The 20,859-nt window shown below is 34.6% G+C and overlaps 1 long non-coding RNA gene across 1 annotated transcript; it reads left to right on the top strand.

Moving 5' to 3' along the window:
• Positions 1 to 8,727: 8,727 nt before the first annotated feature.
• Positions 8,728 to 18,781, top strand: LOC113497999. Its single transcript, XR_003400945.1, has 3 exons — positions 8,728 to 9,505; positions 15,205 to 15,281; positions 18,697 to 18,781. It is a non-coding gene; the product is annotated as an uncharacterized LOC113497999 (long non-coding RNA).
• The last annotated feature ends 2,078 nt before the right edge of the window (positions 18,782 to 20,859 follow it).

The following is a 20,859-nucleotide window of genomic DNA, read 5'->3' as shown; positions in this document are numbered from 1 at the left end:
TTTACTTTAATGACAATAAATTATTAGATTTTAAAATAATCATCTATAGACCAAATGAATAAAAAGGAAAAGAGGAAAATGCCTCAAGAAATACGTGTTAAGAGTCTAATCTTTAATATTTCAACTCTTTTTTAACAAAAATTTACATTTCCGCAGACGATAAATTAAGCGCCTTTGTTTCGGAGTTGTTTTAAGAATTTCCTCGGTTGTTTAATTCAAAGTGTTTAAATTTTCTCGGCAGTGCCTTTGGGAACCATTGCACAAATATTCGGCAAGGCAGCTGTGATCTTGGCCATATAACTTGGTACCTACATTTCCGAGTTCCGTCCCGTTGCAGTCTTTTGTACGTGACTGGTGAGTTCTGTAGCATAAATATGTACGATATAAAGGATTCGACATTTCTGCAGCACGACAATGTTAGACATCGTAATACTGACAGCTTGAATTTATATTTTTGCTTCTTCCATTTAACGTGACGAATTTCCCTGAGAAACGGATAACACAGAATCTTGAATACCTATCTACATCGGATTTGTTCTGATTGATTGCTTTTGTTGAAAAAAAGGAAGGAATTAAAAAAAGCTTGGAAAGAGTAACGAGAAAAGTTTTCCATTATTAATGAAGACAAGACAAAACACATTACAAAGTAATCCTATCTCGAGTATCTCGTAACTTTAAAACATTGAAAGACCATTAAAATGGCGACTTATAAGACGTCCGTTTCAACTCACTTTGAGAGTCGTAATAAATTATTAAGGAGAAAAGTTCTGTTAGCATTTAGCAAAGGTCTAGTTGGTGGGGTTAGGTTAGTCTTGGGTTCCATTCCCATCCAGAACAAACGGTTGTGTGATAATCACGATCATTTGTTCTGTGATTTGGGTGAATTTATGTGTTATCTATGTATTTAGACATATATAAGTTTGTATATTAGTTTTCCAATACAAGTTTCACTTGATTCTGCTCTATATGGCGTTGTGTGAAAAATTTGGAATATTATTATTATTAAAATTTTAAATTAAATTAAGACTCTATACACAAAGGTATACAAACATCTTTTGAGGATGTTTTAGTTGTGGAAAGAGATACCGCTCTATATTTTGCAACATGCCATTTTGCTCGTGGTACAGACGAACTTGGCTACGTTAACGTAAAATACTTATGCTTTCAAATAACAGTTGCCAATCTGGTAAATGGAGCTTAACTGTTTCACAATCGCTAGATAAACCTGTGGACTTAGATCAGGTATTGTGTTTTCCCTTTAAAATTTGGAAAGCTATTTTCCGGTCTATTTAAGTGCATTACTGAACGATTGCAAATGTTAGAAAAGAAAAGGTTTTTGATAATATAGCTGAGAAATACAATTTCTTACTTTGCAGAGAAGACAAAAATTTGATTTAAAATGTTCAATACGGTTTCAAGATTTGTAACCAAAATCAACAAAACTCAATTCGTGTAATTGTGCTCGTTGTAAACCACAAACATTAAAATATTCTACAACACAGCAACCGCTTCCGATTTCTCCTCGTTGAACACACAACATACATTCATTTCACTAACCGCCCCATTGAGAATTACGGTAAGCTTAGCATAACAAATGAAATTACAGCAAAATACACCACATGCAAATTCATATTTACGTCAACTTTTTGCCACGAATGCTGATTTTTAATTGCCACAAAACATGGGTATGTTTTACAAATGCGAATGGTTTATTTACTTTGTACAATTCAAAGAAAAATCCTGTTTATTTTATGCTAGCTCTGGGAGATCGAGCGGTGTAGACATACAAGCGTGTTATTTATTCATTAGCGCCGAGCGAAACGCACCGTTGTTTCCGCCGTATGATATGAAATCACATATTAACTTGTCTACTTTCAGAGACTCGACGAATTTATGTAACAAGGAAAATTGTCGCGACGCTGCCTTGATGTACGACTTGACGACGTTTCGTATGCATAAACTTTGTTTACTGTTACTGAGCGGGGCTCATCAGCTCATGTGCTTTAACATAAATATTCATAATTTAGCTTCTAGGTGTTTTGAATGTCGTAAATACTTACTTTATGTTCTGATGGAAAGTTAAAGGTTACCTTTATTCTGTTTCAAAAGCTAGCAGACACGCTTATGCGGAATTTTGAGCATTATACTCAGATAAACTATATCAACAAAACAAGTATCTACTAATTATTTCTCCGAAACGTTCTGTTGCGACATCAGACGGGTTGTATTTAGTAAGAAATGTAATCCAAGTACCACAACTACAAAAGAACAACTATTTCGACCTCCATACATAACCTTCTCTTAAATACAGGCTGGGAAAGTTAGTCGGGGGTCAAGCCTCCATTAATTAAACAGGAGGGTGGTCTAATACCCTCATCTTAGAAACCACCAGGGCAACCTCACCGGAACTTTGAAAAGGTCAACGCTACTTCTATCGAACTTATATATTATTGATCTTGTTGCTTGCTTATACTAATAGGCGTGTAAAGAAGGAAACGAGGCCCCCAGGCCCTTAATAAGCAGATCTTAACAGACTTGTAATAAGCCTGCCTAACAAGCTTCAATTTGCTGCCTTGGAGTGACTATCCTGCTTAATTTACATTAAATAATATTCTTACTGTAGGGGAACTAGGTAGTAAGTGGGTAATATTACAATGTTGTAAGTTTAATGTTAAATAAGTATCTATGTTCATGATAAAATATGAATATTAAAGCTCAACTCTTAAAATGCGCATCGTCGAGTCTTACCTATTTTATATTCAGTGCAACTGCCGGCTGAAATAAATTACGTCATTATTTTTCTGCCATTGTCTCTTGCTCGGGCTCGTTTTAATAAATTCTAATGTATTAACTGCTATTCTTTGAACTTTGAGCCTAACAAATACAATTGTTGTTTAGACTTTCTTTTCAACATAAAATTTTCTTATTAGTCTCTTTTTCAAAGAAAAATAAATGTGGTAGGATTTTCATATCTGTGTTTCGCATTTGCAGTTGTTTTCAGTAGCTTTTCTATTTATTCCGACTTTACAATGTTTAGTTACTTTTCTCACCAAATCACTAGTGGAAATTCATTACTATTACATTATACACGAACAAAGTATACAGGCGCGATAATCAAACGCAATTACAGTCGTCGACGGAAGAGCCTTCTGATTAAATATTGAGCTGTCAGCTAATGGTCACACAAATTCTCGGAATTATTGAAGCCACTTAACTGGTCCATCCAATACCTCTTTTTTAAACACATTTCATTGATTAAAACAATTGAATTTGTTATATTAGCCTTTTTGATGCTTATACTCTATTGTCTATTTTTCTAATTTATTTATCGATTCGCAGGTCTCCTGGAAGAGATTTCTTAAAGCAATAAGCTGTACCTTTGTAAACCTATTTCATAATATGTGCTACTTTTATTTGTTAGTGTACAAAAATGATCAGATAAATAAATCATTTCTTGACTAGATATTTTGACGATTTTTTTTTCAAGAGTAAATTTTCACTTCTCCACCTGCGGCAGTGCGGCAATCTTACTTACAATCATAAAGATACATACTTCATAGATTCATGCATGGTATGGTTTTGGCAGTAGCTTTTTTATATTAAAAATCAAAGCCTCTTTGCCTACAAAACAAAACAGTCAATAAAACATCATCACCAGCTACAAACTTAAGCCTCAATTTATTCCCGAAACTTTTAATATCATTAAAAATGTTACTGCCCCAGAATTTTCATTAAAACTCTGAAATATTTGATAGCATAAATTACTGGGACTGATTTAATTGCTCCGCGGACATCGCGCTTTCAGGTTTTGTAGGGACGCAGCACTTAACCAGAAATGTTTGTGCAAGTTCTACATAAATTATGAACTTCGAAGATAATTTATGCCATCAGTAATTAATGGATTTTTTTCACATTTGTAATCCATCTTGGTTTTATACTACATACTTCATTTTTTGTTTGAACTGCTCTATATTTGCATCTCATTCACATCGGTATCTGTGATACAATGTATTTTATCAATTTCGAGCATTTAATACGTGCAGAAATGATCTCATTTTCTTAAATTGTGCTTACGTCTATAGTAATTATACATTTTATAGAATTAAGCTAAAAAAATGATACCCCCATTAGTCTACGTATAATAAATAGTTATTGCATCAACAGTTTAGTAACAATTTTATTAAAGTCTTAAATACTATACAAGATTATACTTATAAGGAAATATACAAGTATTTTTATCCGTCACGAAGAGTAGCACAATTCCCTCTCAATTCTATGACAGCACTTGAATGGAGATGTATTCACATAATAGTTACGTAATTGAATTCCTGGTGGAACTAGATTATCTGTCCTAATGGTTCATTTCCATTTTGGATGCCAATAACAGTTACGAATGCTTTCAGGGCAACGAAGTTAAAGATATTAAAGAACTTCAGTGTTTGCCGTTTGATTTTATTTGAGGACAGCACTTGTTTTTGTGTGTTTTCTTAGGTACGCAACCTTGCATTATCAACGAGTACTTTTTATTTGCAATGTCGGTTCTACTGCATTTTATTATATACTTAGAAGAATTTTTGAGCACATATAGTAATTATTAAAAAAATGATCTTCGTTAAGTTGAAAAGCTAGCAATTACATCTTATTGCAGGTTTTAGAACCTGATTTAACAATTACGTTGTGCTTTCATACGCATGTACTATCCGTATTTTCTCCAATTAATTTCAAGTTAAAATTACCACATAAACATCCAAGTTACGAACATGCTAAAATTAATTCACAACCACAAATCCTCAAAGCTTTAAAAGTTAGAGCAAAATAATAACACAATATAGGCGCAGTGCGACCCGCAACTTTACTTACTGGCACAATACAAACCACAGGACAGAGGGACTACCACCACCCCTTAAAGAAAGATCAAAGCAGTTGTGGAAAAGAGATGCCGCTATACACTACGCATTCGCTTTCTCGCTTCAGCAGCTACAAAAGTCATAGTTTCAAAGATGGCGGTAGGTCCAAAGAGCAGTGTTCCGTTTACGAGTTAGCACGTTATTAGATATTCTCTGCAGAGATTATCATGAAATTAACTACTAGTACTGCAGTACGTGCATATAGAAATGAACGATAAGAAGTTACGCCAACATAATAAAAAAGTTTTAAAAGCGCTCGTTGTGTATGCCCCACGGGTTTGCTTCGTATTACGATCAGCTACCAATTTGATAAAAGTATTATGAAGTTATGAGATACATACTCGTACAAAACAGAAAACTCCGTGGAGGCTACTTAGAAAAACGATTTAACTTCTCTATCCAATCCTAAATTGACATCAGTATGAACACTAACATTTAGTATAAATTTTAATAAAAATATCCAATGCAAATTCTCTTGTCTAGCAAACAAAACCTAACGCGCTCAGACTGGATCGCGATCATGGATTTCGATCGCGGATCGCAATTAAGATTACCTAAGATTCTAGTAATCATCATCGGCCTAGCCTTTTCCCAACTATATTGGGGTCGGCTACCAGTCCAACCGGTTTCAGCTAAGTACCAGTGTTTTACAAGGAGCGACTGCCTATCTGACCTCCTCAACCCAGTTACTTGGGCAACACGATACCCCTAGATTAGACTGGCTGTCAGACTTTTCAAGCTTCTGACTACCTGTAACGACTGTCAAAGATGTAGGAATAACAGCCGGGAGCCACAATTTAACGTGCTTTCCGAAACACGGAGGAACTCGCTATGACAAGGATGGTCACCCATCTACGGACCAACCGCGTCAAACATAGTTTAACCTGTGATCGAATCACATAAGCGAATATAGCTTAGCCACGAGCTCCTCATTAAGATTAAGATTCTAGTTAGTGACAAACAAAACTATTTTTTGTCAGTTCTTATTGAAAAAACTTACTCAGAAACCATTAATTCTCTAAGTAGGAAGTTGAAATAAAATTAAACAACACAATTAATAAACATGTATCCTTTTCGGTTGTTTCCTGTGAATTATATTCAGTTGTTCATATCTGTGCTTCTCGTAATGTACTCTCCGTACCCGGCCCTGCTTTTGTAATATATTAAGACTTGAAACTTTTGCTACTCAAACTTTACTTACATGTAAAGCAAAATAAACAAATATAGAACTTGCGGTATGAGGACAGAGTTTGAAAACAATCGAACTGTTATTTGTTTATTATAACTTAACTTTTTGCTAAAAGTTAATGACGTCAACCCACGCAAAAGGCAAATAGCGTGGGTGTTCTAGACTCAAATTGTATAAAAACACCTCGGTCCTGTCCTTGGAGCCGTGGAATCGCTTGCGTTTGCTCTGTGGGGTTCTGAACTTACTTCACCTACCTACAGTGTTTACTATCTTTACTAAGCGTAGTTAGACACAAGTGTATTATACCAAACAAAAATCCAAATCCAAAAAGATTATGTGAAAAGCATTATGTGCAGCAATGGACGACCAAAGCACCACAAATTCAAACGAAAGATTCAAAATTGAAACCTTGCTTACTTTTTAAATTGTAATGAGCAGTTCTCGAGGACACGTCTTTAATATGACAAGTCTAAAGCCATCAAAGGTAGCACAGAATAATAATTGTAAAATCCAATATATTCATTTTAGTCACGCACTAAGAAGATGATGCCCGACTAGATTTGACAATGAAAATTATTAAACATGCATCTCGACCCTTTTATTACTAAACTAGCTGTTGCCCGCGACTTCGTCCGCGTGGTTAGAAGATATAACTCGAAGATTAATATTTTTCCCCGTTTTTGCCACATTTTCCATTGTATCTTCGCTCCTATTAGTTGCAGCGTGATGTTATAAAGCCTAAAACCTTCCTCGATTAATGGTCTATTGAACACAAAAAGATTTTTTCAATTTGAACCAATAGTTCCTGAGATTAGCGCGTTCAAACAAACAAACAAACAAACTTTTCAGCTTTGTATATTAGAATAGAGTATACATAGATAAGTAATATCTCAACAAGTATCTGATAACTATGTAAATAGTAAAGCTATCGAAAGCCCAGTACATTTATCTTACTCTACAAAAATAAAACAAGAAAAATATATAGAAATATTCCATTTTCTTTTTGATACAGAACAGGTAATTCAACACGCATGATTAATATCAAACGTGTACACGAAATTGATAAACTGCCGTACGATGTGCGCTTTCGCAACTAGAATTTTACTTTTTTTGGAAATGAGCCAGAGTCGGATTGGTACTCAAGTTGTCGTGCAACTTTAGTACCCTCAGAATGCTATTGAAAAGTCCCACTAAAAGCATACTTTTTAAGCTTTCCGATTAAATATCCATTAAGATACTACCGAAAATGAAACGAGAGAGTTTGAAACGAGATAGACGTGTTTCGTACAAATTGCGTGCTTGTATTCAACATAAACCTCTATTTTAAACTGGTAATTTAGATCTTTTAAAGGAAATATTATTTGTGACTTTTAAAGATTACCCATAACACATCCAATATTATTATTACTTTTCACGGTATTTTTAAATAAGTAAACCAAAACTTCCGAAAATTTATTAAAGAAGATTTCAGAAATGGAATTACCAAAATTCCATGGCATTTTATCGAAACCGCTGCAGTATATTTAACAAGTAAATGTAAATGAAACAAGTACTTACGCAAATACGAAGAGTCTGAATAAAGAGAAACAATTTCACAACCGATTCAAAAACCGAAAAGAATTTGGTTTTAAGCCATTATTTTCTGACGTAATGACCTTCCGACCTTTCCATTAAAAGTGTTCTGCAGAAAAACGTCGACAAGTTTTAGCTTTTATAAGAAAATCTAATAATAAAACCCTTATAAATTCGTCACGTCGTAACCGTATAATCTGTTTTTGTCTCGTAATAAACTTCGCAAGCTTTGTTCACTTTCAGGATTTTTTATATGTTTTCAGTTCAAACTTGTAGGTAATGTTATTAAAATTGGCCGACGTCCAACATGGAAATGACAGCGACACGACCTGTGTCCAACGCCTTTTATAAATCCTGTTTCTTTGAACTCTATTCTAATGGTTTGCTGTCCTATATAGGCTTATCCTAAGGGTGCGTCGATAAAAGAGATATAAATCTGCTGTTGTTTAGAGATACTCGATAAACTGTTTGTTTTTGCGAAAACAATTTATTCCAACACCTTTTTTAAAGTTCAAATAGTTTGTCGGTAAATTATAAACCGCTAATTAGCGGTTAGGTTTTCCTGGTGACAATTATTATAATCAGATCAACACTTTACACACGTTCATTCACATTATAAAACGCTCGCTTTGTTTAATTTCTACAGTTCTTAAATACTGTACATCAGTCTTAATTGCCATAAAAGAAATTCAAGGAAAATGATGTTACCTATTTTTTTATCTAATTAGGGAACATCAGAAGCCTATAATATCTATTGAAAGAGGTCAATAAATACATTTACTTCTATTGAAGTATGTTCATAAATATTGCAGAACGATTGAACTGAAAGTTGATTTGACTTTTAACAATCGTTATACTTTATTGATTTGTTCCTAAATGTGGAAGCTTATTTTATATGGAATGATATAATGAGATTTTATTTGTTCCGCCTCATTTCCTCAACAGAGGCAGACATTGGATTTCTCTGGTCTCCTTGATAGCAAACCGCTTTATTCTTGTACACAACCTTTTATTGTCTACTGTCAAAGGGCGAAATAATCGCGGTGTGAATAATGAAAAGACAATTTGCGTTGACGATGCGAATCCTCGGCGTAAGTTCAACGGACGGTGGCAGGCTGCGTGCGGAGCACGCGGGCTAGACCACTACGGATATGCATCCAAATAATTTGTACTGTAACTATGGCAGATTAAGAAGAAAACTGAATAATCATTTAATCTCAAAAACTAATCTAAGTTTTGATGTAGACTGTCACAAAAATATACGAATTCTTTACTGATTTATGAAAATAAAGAACAGCTCATGGTTTGATTTTATCATTTTTTGTAACCCCAATCAACTTTTATCAAAGCTGTCCCAAGTAATATAGCAAAAATATTTTTTCTGATCGTGTAAAATAATTTGTAAAATAATTTGCCTGGAGTAAATGATATTAGTGGATGGGGGACTAAGTAGCAGGGTGTCGGCACGCAGGCGCGGTGAGGCTTCTGCGCTCCTGCCCGCGGCCGTCAGCTCGACGACGCCACGGGCGCGGGCGGACGCCGGACGCTCTACCGGTTCACATACACACACGTCTCGATTCTCTTCTCGAATACAAATCGATACGTATTCGATTAATAAAGCCGAATAACGTGCCAAACCGATATTCTACACAAAACGCAACGATTAACCAGTTTTTCCAACGTTTGTATACAGCCGCGCTAATTACAACGTGAAAATGTATTTTGTGATTGGTGTTAGTGAATGGTTAGTGTGTATTCGTGTAGTAGGAAATTAATTGGTGACGATGTGTACATAACACAGGTGTTCCGTGTGTGAGTGACATTGAGTAGCATACAGGTACGTACCCCACATACTCATTAATTAAAATGCCGTTTAATTTACATGTCAATTGTAAGCCACAATTTCACATTCATTCAATAGGTTAGTTGGTCTAACCTTCGCTGGTTACAAGTAAGTATTCTCATCGTCTAGGTAAAACAATATTTCTAAGATTATGGCAATCGTAAACAATAGAGGTTGTAACAAATAGAACCAATTTGCTTTTTATTTATAAGAGTGCCAGCATTTTCCATTTCGTTGTTACATTTCTCGTCTCAAAATAACAACGCTCGAAATTCTTGGATAAATAATTCCGTATTTGTTGTACGTAAGTGGCACGTTTCTGTGCAAACGTCAGTTTCGAGAGCATTTCGTATTTTGACTCTTAAATAGCCAGAGATCTGATAAAGCCTGTTTTCGCGTCAAGATGAAACGTCCTGACGTCACGTTGGGAAATGATACCGTGGGAAGAAACGAAGCTAAATCTATTTAGCTTCGTTTCTTCCCACGGTATCCTCGCTCCTTTGTGTGTCCTTTATGTAATAGGAAACCACAAATAGCATTTCATTCATAACATTTTTATGAAAACATTCATAGTATTTACACTGCATTCATTTCTTCGTATCATTTTCTCTCAAGCCTGGTTTTAGATTCAGATTTTTCCTCGTGTTGTAATTGAAAATTAAATATTACTGCTACCCTAGCCGTATAATTTCATTATGAGGTCAGTTTAATGTACTGTAAGAGGTGGAGATTAGTATCAGTAAAGCCCATTTTCGGTCTCATAATAAATGATAATTACCGCAGTACGTTATAATGTATTCAGTTTTTCGGTAGATTATGTGGAAGGAACTCAGATAGTACTTGAAACAGAGCAGTGACGGCTCAGAAGTATTAAGAATTAATTTGTTTAACAAAAGGGATGAGTCCTGTATTGTTATACTGCTATTATTGTTTGTGAGCTGTCGAGATGTCTCTTATGTTTTCTTGTTTTACCTCATTGTAGTGGAGATCTATCTGAAGGGTAATTAACATAATACAGTATCCTATTGTTATTGTATACTATTAACATTGAGAAAGACGGCTAAGTACTTGAAAGTAAACTATAATATTGGTTACATCAAATTTCTTAATAATTTATGAAAAGACATTGGAAAAACATTTTGTAGAGGTCGTCGACTATTCGTCACTCTTTTTATTTTGTCGACGCGTTAGTTTCTATAGATTATGATAGACCACACGTACCAAAAGCAAATAAACAAGAGAAACATTTCGCAGCATGTTGGAGCTTATTCCGAATGGAATGGATCCCGAAATCCGATCCTATTTGGAGATTCCGTTTAAAAATAAATCCCCTTTCCGAAAAGAGTTGATTGCGGGGTTTAAAAAATAATAGCCACGATGGCTATTGGCTAAGTTAACGAGTCGAGGTAATCTCAAACGAGTCGGAATGACCGGAGGAAAACATTATTCTTGTTCCCCTTTTCACGGAATCTTTGAGTTTGGGGTACTTGAAAGTTAATGGGAGGATGAATGAAGATGTCGACTTAAGTATAGTTTTCCGCCTATTTATCGTTTTGGTCCTGCCAACCTGACAGGGACATTAACTAAACTTTATTATGCAGGTTCCTACCACAGCAGCTTAAAGAAATATTTGGCTGTGTGAAAAAAGAGATGCCGCTTTACGCCGCGTATCGCTCTGTCACGCTTATACAAACATAGCGATATTATATTAAAACGTGGTGGTAGACTCTCAGGGAATGTCAGTGAGTAGTTTTGATGTCATACTCGATAAGTTGGAGTCATCTTCCAATAATCTTAATAATGTAAAAGGAATGTTTAAAACAATTAATTAAAAAGCTATCCTTAATCTTGAAACTGATCTCGAAACTTAAATAGTTTTTCTATTTAGTAATATTCTGAAGAACGTAAGTAGTCTTGTTAAACTTGACTCATTTGATCTTAATAAGACTTTTATAAAAGCAAATCATAATAAAACTTATTTTCTATATAAAAACTGTTATAATGTGCCAGCAGTTTTTGTTTAATTAACGTCAGCAAAAAACTTTAGCAAAGCTAGTTACTAATAAATACTAATTTTATAAAATATTTTTTAATCTCTTAAATGCCACTCCTAGCCATTTGGATAAATTGGCATATCTAAAAGTTTTGGACACTACAAATCTTAGACAGTGAGTAACTTTTGAGCGATAACAGAAGAGGTTTTGTCGAACTTGACGTAAAACTGAGAAAACCATTATTATTATTATCCATATCATTATATAACCACTAGCTGTTGCCCGCGACTTCGTCCACGTGGTTAGAATTTTCCCCGTTTTTTCCACATTTTCCATTGTATCTTCGCTGCGCAGCGAGATGTTATATAGCCTATAGCCTTCCTTGATAAATGGTCTATTCAACACAAAAATATTTTTTCAATTCGAACCAGTAGTTACTGATATTAGCGCGTTCAAACAAGCAAACAAACTCTGCAGCTTTATATATTAGTATAGAAATATAGATAATTCATTTTCCACCTCTGACAACTAATTGTTAAGCCATCTGTCGTACGTCAAATGCTGCCTTATGTAGGTACATCAATATTTTGAAGACTGATATAAGACTATATTGCACTGCTTTGAACCTATATAGCTTTTATAAGCTCGTATTAAAACAAAATCCCCTACTATTAGTATTCCTCAATGGTTATTAACACTAATTGAAACGGCGAAGAGCGCTAATATGTTTAATGTATTTCACAGTTCGTTTACTTACCGTGTATGAAGTTCGCTACACCAATTTGCTTCGTTTCAAGACGTGACTACACTTACTTACTCCACAAACAGCTTTGACCTTTAATTACTTTTAGGTTCGAATGTAACTACACGTATAAGTATGATAGTTTTTTTTTGGCGTTGTGTCACAAATATTTTTATTTTTACCTTTGGTTTTTTGAACTAGGTAGTACCTAGTCAAAGATTTTGTTTTTGAATGCTATACTTTTTTATGGAGTAAGAACACATTGATTTGTTCTTAGGTTTTAATTCATCTTGATTTGAACATTAGGAGAAGATCAGGAGGAGGTTTTTCACAGAAATTTGAATGCAATAAGAAGCAAAATTTTATGCACCGTCTATATGGTGATTAAATTAACAAATAAAATAGATATAGACACTGACAATAGTGTAGGTACAAAATATTGGTTTTACTGTCCGCTACCGAGACTCAAAAACCGCCAAAAATACAAGGACACTGAAGTGTACTAAAGATAAACAAAAGAAACAGTCTGTGCTTATATTAATTGTCAGCTTTATTGATTTACCACTAAAGCTCATTTCAAATTTACATATTTATTAAAGTATCTTACAAATTCTAATATCTAACCAAATGTGATTAGGATTAGATGCTACAGTCTAGGTAATCTACAGCCGTTGCAGACTAAAATATGAATACATTGCGATGTTATTTGAACATTTTCTCTAAAGAAACCAATCTTCTTTTTGCTTTGTTTTTGTCTCGCAAATAAAGCAAAGACTAGGTGAAAATAAACACGCGAAATATTTTTATAAAGGCGTTTTAAGTTTTTATGTATCTTTTACTAATTCAGGTTATATATCAACATGAAGGAAAGCTTTGAACTTATATAATTAGTTAACGAGATAACCAAATCTTGAAGTGATGACATATAAAATTAAAGACCCTGAATCCTTCTCATTTTACTTTCGTCCATCTTATCTATTTGTAGGTGATTACATTTATTGGTTTAGTTTATCATAGAGTACCTACCCACGCAAAATAAACTAGTGTACTTAACACGTTCACTGCGTTAGTCAAAATTGATTACTTTCAGTTGGTGCGGCATGGGGTCGATTATATCCGAAGCACGACTTGTTCCCGGTGCGTTGGTGGGTCAAAAAGATCCGATCGACTTACATTGGTTTATATGGACTTATCTTTATAGATATAATGATTAAAACATTTTCTTTTATAACAATATGTTGACAAATAAACACTCAATAAAAGGCTGAAATCGCAGATAGATCCACTGAAGGGTTTGTTTGTAAATAAAGGAATTGTCTGTCGGATCTTAAGGATCCGTTATCCGCACTGGTTATTAAAAGTATCGATACGTTTTTAGTGCTGTGGATGACAAGAAAAAAAACATCGTCATCGATAAAATGTATGATATATTTTCTTTTGAACATGTAAAATTAATTATACCGTAAGTTGGCTGAATTCTTTTCTGTTCCAATATTTCTATTCGTTCACTATAAGCTGTACTGGTTTATGGTGAGGGTCAATGTGGTGGCTGGGGATTGTTAACTGCAGTATTTTGGACGTGTAATGTTTGACCAGTTGACGGGTTGGCATTATCATTCATATTCCGCTTACCCAATATTATTTGTGTTGGGGGACCTTCGCTCACTTTTTTTTCCTTGGCTTTTCACCGTCATATGGCTCAAACAACATTTTCCTGGATCGGTTCATGTTCAACTTCATGTTCAGTTCAGTTGCATAAAAACGCATCGAAACACACGCACCTCACTAGCTCAACTAGCATGTAATCTAGTGCGTCTATCGGGTCATCGGGCATCGGGTCGTTTAGAACCGATGAACGCACTAGACGTAAAAAATATTGCTTCAGTCGGCATCGGGTCGTAAGAACCCGATGCAATTTTTTCGAACCTATATTATCTATTTGACGAGGCAATTCCAAAACACTAACCGTCTCATTCATATTCATAGGGAGACCAAATATATCTGTCCCGCACCAGCGGCTAACACAGTAATTTTTGCCCCGCACCGGAGGAAAGATTAGCATCAGGTACAATCAACCCGATACCGCACCGAACGTGTTAATTAGACACAAGTCTTTGATGTTCCGATGTAAACTGACGCGGTCTTGCCGTAAGGAGATTACTGAATATTTAATTAATTCTATATACGGCTTTACACGAGCAAAATAATTAAAAAGTAGAAGTCTTAATATAAAAAACGACTTAATTGTTATAAAAGCAAGAAAAGAACTTGATTCATAGTTCAGTTCAGATCTTTTAATTATTATCTAGTTATTTAGTCAAGGGTTGAAGGTAGAGATTACTGGTAAGCCTATAGATCCGGCTACAAAAGCAAAGCTATGATACTTGGAGCTCTCAGTCATAAACAAAAGAAAGGTAGTGCACAGAGAATAGCGTTTTCTTTTACGAGAACGCCCTTAAGGTATACCATGTCTAATAAAAGGAATGGAATTACTACTTAGGGGTTATGCTTGGTCATATATAAAAAAAATTATTACTGACACTAAAAAATACTTGGTAACCTTTGATATCAGTCAATTAGTCTAGGCTTCACTATCTCTGAATGTTTTTGTGAAACAATTTAAATTTTGTCGAAGATACGAAAATTATTTTCCAAATTTGCGTGACGCTTTACCGTCTACTACTCCTATTACTACTTTTCCTATCTAATATTTACTTCTAAACACTAAACAATTCTGTCCCGCACGTGGACACAAGCTTGATTTTTATGATACGACAATTCTCAAAGAGACATACATCACTCGACATTTTATTGTCCATATACAATAAAAGAAACCGAGATCATACAAAAATTCAATGTTTCCGAAATCGAACACACTGGCCCACAATCGATCATTCTCGAGTCCACGTTTATATCTCGTTGTCAATAAAAATAACATTATTATCTTTTTGTTGCAGGATGAGAGGGGCGAAAGCGATATTCCTTATTCTATTCTTCGGCCATCTGTCAGCCTTGCCTGATACTATCCGAATAGGTAAGGTTTCAAAAGTAATCGTATGACCTGTAATGTTGGTCTAGTGGTTAGTGACCCTAACTGCTATAATGGAGGTCATGGGTTCGATTCCCATCCAGGACAAATTTTTGGGCACGATCTTTTTTCTGTGTCTGGGTGTGAAATATCTATATTATGTTTGTATTTAGAAATATTGAAGTATTTTTATCAGTAGTCATGGTCGTATTTTTATTACGACGGTCATAATACAAGCTTCGCTTAGTTTGAGACTGAGAAAGATGTGAGTGTGTTTGTATGTTTGTCACCTCTTCAAACTCAAACGGTAAGGCCAATTTCAATAACACAGAGGTAACTGACATCTCGGGTTAACAACTTAACATGCAGGGTTAATTTTTATCCGTCTGCGTCAAAGATCTGTTATGCTTTAGCAGCCTTAACCGTCCCCCACGCGGATAAAACCGCTGAAAAGAGCTAGTAAGCGATAAATTACGACTAGGTTCAGTGAAGATTTTTATTTAAAAGCCGTTTAAATTTCCATAATGTATAAAGTAATGATCTGAATATAATTAGTCCGTCCTTTAAGCAGAAACGTTTTTCTAGATTAATTTGCTTTCGTTTTTATCTTCGTAACATTTATTTTAATTGTTCTGTATTTTTTTGCTTGGTTTAATTCTCTCAATGTTCTTGTTTTTCTTTGTGAACTTTTTAAACTTACAATATTACAACCAATTTATGGAAAGCCTGCAAATATTTAAGCGTGTAGTAAAGTTGTTTTAATGACAGGATATGTAAAGTAGACCTCTTTTGACAATCGGTTAGGTCATAAATACATACGAAAATCTTTAATATATATAAATCTCGTGTCACAATGTTTGTCCTCAATGGACTCGTAAACCACTTAACTGATTATAATAAAATTCGCACACCATGTGCAGTTCGATCCAACTTGAGAGATAGGATAGTTTAAATATCAAATTATAGTCGCAATTTTAATTTATTGATAATTATTTGTCTGTTATTATTTGACAGTCACAATTATCTGTTAACTACAACTGATTCTAACAGATGTCGATACCTTTCGACCGGGCTGAGTATCTAAGTAATCAATAGATGGCGCTGCTATGGTAAACTAAACCACGCGGACGAAGTCGTGGGCAACAGCTAGTATAGATATGTATTCTTGTTTGCCACCATAAGTATAAAGAATCTTCTTTTACTGGTTACATTGTAGTATACATTGAAAATAAATAAAAAAATTGAAGCAAGGTGTGACTTTCATAAAACTTCAATTCACTGTATCACAACCATTTTGGTTACAAAAAAACATTAGGTCATAAAAAAAGTGTTGATTAAAGTACGTGAGAGATTAAAAAAGAATTAACCTACCCCTACCTATCTAGTACCCTATTTAGTATCTACGTAATTTACTAAATTGTCTATTGAATGAAAGATTGAATAGATACTTTTCTGCAGTATAATGAAGTTTTCAGAAGTTTGTGCAACCCAACGTCTGCATTTTGGAACAGACTGAGCATGAAATTTTGCGAAAACTGCTCACTTTTGGAGTAACTTAGTTAGTCTATTTTTATAAGTTTATCTTATTAAATACTTCGTCATCTCCTTTGCGCAAATTAGTCAAGTACTTGTTTTTTTTTTACTTTTTAAAGGTATGTTGAACCGTGTTATGTGATGCAAAATCTTCTCCACTTATTCGATACACTTGTGACCGCTCACTTTGTTATATTAATAGTCTGTTTTAAGTCTAAATACTATATTGCTATCATTAGGATCCCTATATGTAAAATATTATATTGTAACAAGTTCATAATATTATTAGAATAAAACACTCAGCTCACAAAAAATATTTTTAAAATCAACGTCAAAGTCATGTCAACCTAAAATGGTATTTACCTACATTTTATACAATAAAGTTCGGCACATTTTATCTTCATCTCGATTGAAATAATAGTTGAATAAAATATCAAGAATATTATATTAACATTCAAACCCAATAAGAGGAAATATCAGCCTATCTGAAGTCACAAACTTTACCAGTTAGGGGCAGATCACCGACCCAAGGTAACTCGCAGAAGTTCGTTTGATATTTAATACGTATAAGTCTTCTAGAAGTACTTGTCGTCAAAGTTTGATGTACGTGATATTCGACAATCAATTTACTTTGTGCTCTTTATTTGTGCGAATTAATTTTGTAGTAACTTATGGTTGAGAGCAGGCGTTCTACTGTGAGTTTGTTGCTCTAAGTTTTCTCCAATGACAAAGCCCTTAAAAAAGAAGCCGAATTAAAATGTAGAGTATTAATTGAACTAGAAAAACCATGCAGGCCTGCCTGATATCTATAAATCACTTATTTTAAATTTTATTTGAAATTTTAGGCTTGTGGACTAATGCCATCATTATTAACTTGGAATCCACTATCCGCTTTTAAAGCTCGTAGCATAATGCTCTATAGTTTTCCTTCTTCAATAAATTATCATCAACAATAATTCTTAAATTAGTACGGATAACCTAATAGCGAAACATATGAAGAAACACTTCAATAAGCCACAGCTGCAAGGAAATTTCAATCGCAATCAGTTTGTCACTGTCCCCAATGAGTCGTCAATCACTCGAATTGTTACAAGTGTCGGACTTTACAGACAGACTGAGATGTTACGGCTAAGTAGAACGCAGATGATTGATAATAATAATCTATGTTTTCTGTCAAAATAGACTTCTGCTACATTAAGTACTAATAAAAGCTAGACAGATTTTCGGTAGACTGTTATGTTAGACGCGAAATATCTTATCTAACTTTAGTTATTTTATGAAAATGATATTGTGAAAGCTCCTTATGTTATCAGAGGTAATAGAAAATCGCTATTGAAAAAAATATTCTTTGCGTAAAAGTCTAGTCCAGTATGGAATTATAATTTGGAACACCGTTCTCCATTCAAATTACGACGTCTCGATAGAAATACCTTTTCGTTCCAACCCCCGCTTGGATTATTGAAGTTATTTTATATTTTTTCGAATAAAACAACATTTATGTAGTTAGTTCTATTCTTTGTCTATCATTTAATTATTATATTATTGCCGTTTCTTAGGTTATGAAGTCATTGGTTGGGTGGGGTAACCATGCCAGTTCAGATTTTAAATGAGAGTGATGAAATAGATTCGCTTCCTAACATAAATTAAACAGAAGCTATACGGAGCTATTTTGTTTTTGTTTTTCGTGTATTACACACTAGCAGTCGCCCTTATATCGCTGTAAAGCATAATCGTGTTTTTACTTCGAGTAAAACGAACCCTATATTTCTTCTAATACCTCCACAAATATTTGTACCAAGTTTCATGATGATCGTGACACACAAGACTTACATTCACACGTATAATATTTCTTGGTATATTTAACTAATACTTTTAACATTCTACACAGGTGGTCTATTCCATCCGGAGGATGACAAGCAAGAGGTAGCGTTTCGGTACGCGGTGGAGCGCGTGAACGCCGACCGGGCGGTACTGCGCGAGCCAAGCTCCTCGCGCAAGTGGAGACCATCTCGCCGCAAGACAGCTTCCATGCGTCCAAAAGAGGTATAGTATTTAAATTTTCGTATTTTTTATAGGAAAAATTATTGAGTACCTAGCATTTTTGTGAACGCTAACGTCTATTGAGAGTATTTTTTGTCCTAGAATTCAGTGTCCAACTTTTCTCAGAACCTTCTACGATACCCTTATCCCGTTGCACCTCGAACCGACCGCTTTCTGGCCTCATTCTAAATATTAAAAAAAATCAATGCATTATATATGTAGTTCTTGGTCTCGTTTTTTTGACGTAACATTACATAACGTCCACATTTTATAACAATCGACTAAAATTCAATTTGCACACTACTTAATTGCATTTCTGCAAAAGTAAAGTAATTTTCATAAAACTGCGTTCCCGATCGATCAGTGCAAACCATCACCATGAGACGATTCAGTTTTCTATAGCAAACTTTGTAGGTACAGTCAGTGACAGGAGTTTAAGAAAAAGTAAGCACCACAAAATACGCTTAATTATTTTATACTATCGTCTAATAAAAAAATTAAGAAATATAATGTTTGAATTTCAAGGCAACAGAACAATTGATTAATGATGATATCATCCTCATTTTCATTGAAAAAATCGTTTCGATTCCTACATACCAAAATCACTCATTGAATTTTATGGGTCTACGGCCACTACAGTAAAACAGTCAGTTGTGGAGGATTTACAGAGCTTCGATAGCTAGTACGCTTCGACAACAATCACATAATTATCAGAGGTAGCGGTCGGATTCCACGTACCTCCATTTTCGTTGCTAACTATACCTAGTTATAAAGGAAAGCAAATTTCAAAGCGGGGTGCAGCTTACGACGTTATCGGCCGTCACCGTCACCCATAATCTTTCCACCATAATATATCACCCCAAGTTTCTTCATATCCATCTCACCCTTTATATAATGATGATGGATGGATCTTCTTTATACCACTTGCACAAAAACGCTCCGTAATATTGCATACTTCAAGATTTTTATATTAGAAATTAGTTTTTTTAGTGGGATGTAAGATGCAGTACATGATGAGCATAGTTTCAGTAATAAGTTAATTCGATTACAATTATAACATTGTATAAGTTACCCCCGCGCTATGGAAGGTTTCAAGTCGCCTTTTTTAAACAAACTCAAAACTATAATATAAACAAAACTTTAGCCAATTATATTTAAGACATTTTCTCACATCAAAAATGAGATATGATTTTTTATCACTAAAGGAAAGTCATTTTTGTACTTAGGTAGTTGCTACTATACTATATCTAATAGTATCTACTAATTCCATATTCTTATTTATGACGTGCAGAATATTTTAAGCACAAAAATCTCGACAAACCACCAGTCTGTTATAACTATAACTATGGTTAACTAATGTGTTCCTGATAATAATTCCCCAATTTACCCCAATGCTACATTTTGCTGTTGGGGCAAAATCGGAAACACTCGTCTTTGAAACGGGCGAGTGACGTTAAGGTCGGTACTGACCGATGCTACAGAGTGTAACGTAACATATTACACAGTGAATATTCGTGCAGTCACTACGTGGAAATGAGCACAAATTCGCTAGTTAATGTGAAGACCAGATAAATAGGTAAGAAAGCTCCCTCAGTCAGTAACCCACCTTTACTTGGTCACGTCTTACAGTGGCGTGACAACATGACTGTACGTGATACTTTTCGTGCAATTCATGTCCCGTTTTGAGTATTGATAGATATTTTGGGCGGCAACGCTATTGGTCACGGTGTTGCTTTGGTCGGTGGAAAATTTTGATTAAATGGTTTGGGTATGTAGAATCAAGGAAGACTTTTCCAAAATACAAATAGTTTTTAATAAATGTTGAACAACGGTACTCCGGCACTATGGACCATCATTCAGATTCATAATAAAACATTCACTTGCATAAAAACCCATACATAAAAACAAACATACGTGGATCACGCAAATGCTTGTTCTGCGTGGAGATCAAACCCACGACACACGCTCTGTAGGTTTGGCGTGGTAACCTCGACCACTCGGCCTATTTGTA

Source organism: Trichoplusia ni, chromosome 10 (assembly GCF_003590095.1).
Source record: "Trichoplusia ni isolate ovarian cell line Hi5 chromosome 10, tn1, whole genome shotgun sequence".
Taxonomy (NCBI): Eukaryota; Metazoa; Arthropoda; class Insecta; order Lepidoptera; family Noctuidae; genus Trichoplusia; species Trichoplusia ni.
The sequence above is the reverse complement of the archived record's forward strand: the minus strand, read 5'-3'. Positions and strand labels throughout refer to the sequence as shown.